This window comes from Camelina sativa, chromosome 14, assembly GCF_000633955.1.
Source record: "Camelina sativa cultivar DH55 chromosome 14, Cs, whole genome shotgun sequence".
Taxonomy (NCBI): domain Eukaryota; kingdom Viridiplantae; phylum Streptophyta; class Magnoliopsida; order Brassicales; family Brassicaceae; genus Camelina; species Camelina sativa.
In genome coordinates, this window is record NC_025698.1 from 6223245 (window position 1) to 6225072 (window position 1828).

The 1828-nt window shown below is 29.2% G+C and overlaps 1 protein-coding gene across 1 annotated transcript in view; it reads left to right on the top strand.

Annotated features, from left to right (window-relative positions):
• The window catches only part of LOC104743283 (cytochrome P450 71B2-like), a 9326-nt gene that overhangs the window by 2026 nt on the left and 5472 nt on the right, over window positions 1-1828 (top strand). The gene's annotated exons all lie outside the window — the stretch shown is intronic.

Here is a 1828-nt window from a genome sequence, read left to right on the forward strand (position 1 = left end):
AAAATTCAAGAAATTTTTAACCCCTGATATGTAATTTTGAGATAAAGATGGTTTCTTTATCCATGACTTATTCATCAAAACCTGAAAGAACGATTTGAATTATTTGTAAGTTTTAGAAAAATCACAAAACTAACAAACCTTCAAAACCTTTAGAATCTAGAAATAAATCTATGCATGTACATGACACATCCTAAACAAAACCAAATCGATGTATTAACAAAGAAGTAGTATTAGAGTGTTTCACTAAATTTAGAAATCAAGGAATGTGGTCGTGGAGCCGATGACCCATACAGTGCCGGTTATATATATAATCCTTTGCAATCAGCAGATGTATCTTGCAAATTTTTTTAATTAAGTGTTCATCACCCACGTGATTAGGAGGCAAATTCACCCAAGTTAGATTTTATCATGTGTTTGCATAATAAGAACTTTAAAATTAAGAACAGCAAAGAACGTTTGGGTTTTACTTTGCAAAAAAAATTACATAAAATAAACCTAGAAAAAGTTAAGAAGATTAATAAACATACCAAAAGCATAAGGGAGCATAATCATAGAATCAAAGTCGGAAAAACACTTACTTATGATTAAGGNCGTCACAAAAATAATTTCAAACAATTTGTCATTTTGTTTGAAATCTTTAATTAAGTATACCGTTGAAGATATTAATGTTTGTTGTATCTTTCACGATTTTTATCAATAATAAAAGTGTTTTTATTTCTTACTATATGAAAGACTCACTTCCTATACAATGTTACAAACAACTCAATCCTCAGTATTTTTATTTATATAAACTGTATATTTCACCCAATAATAAAGAAGAATAATATACTCCTTCTGTTTTATAATATAGGATGGTTAGAGAAGTATTTTTGTTTCATATTATAGGATGTTTCCAACTTTCTATGCAACTTTTAAATTAAATTTATATTTTATATTTTATGTTATGCAGACTTGTTTATGATTGGTTAAATTTTTAAAAAGTAACTATTTCTTAATATACGTGTTTTCACTAAAACATCCTATATTTTGAAACAAGAGAATATATATTTTGTTTTTTGTAGTTTTCTTATTTCTTTATATAGATTGATTGATCATCCGTCTCTTCCACATATGAAGCGACAGCGACATACTGTAAGGCGGACGTTCACGTTCACGTTCACGTTCATCATATTATTCATATGATGATAAACCCAAAAAAATCGCAACCCTATTAATCTTCGTTAGTACGTATTCAATTATTGAAACTCAGTCACAACTTACAATTTGGACCCTTCATAACTCTCAAGTCTCCGCCTTGATAATTACGTAAAATATAAAAATATCATTGTTAAACCCGTGAGCGACAAGACTACAACAACAACACGTAAGAGTTTGGATTATCGACTAACAAACGACCCGTGAGCGCTGAATCAAGGAGTTGGCCATAATGAATATTAAAAGGTGGGCGATTTCGTTTTTGCTTTTTAGAGCATGGGCATTGGTGTAGGACAAATTTTGGTCCCTCAAATATATTAATTTTATTTTCAGAGTTTCTTAAGTTTGGTATAAGCATTGGTGTCCTTAAGTAAAAACATATTAAAGTTTTAATTTAAATAAAAAATATAACATTGACATTAAAAACATAAGAAAATTACAAAGTTACAAAAACTTGAAGAAGAAAAACAAATATCTTGGATTACAAGGACAATCCTCATACAACATTTTCTTGTGTTTCAAGATAGCTTATGAACCAATGAAAGAAAAAAGCTAAACATCAGAGCTTAAACGCCATATGAGGCAACCGTATAAATAAGAATGGACATAACTAAGCAATTTTGTTCAACCTCTG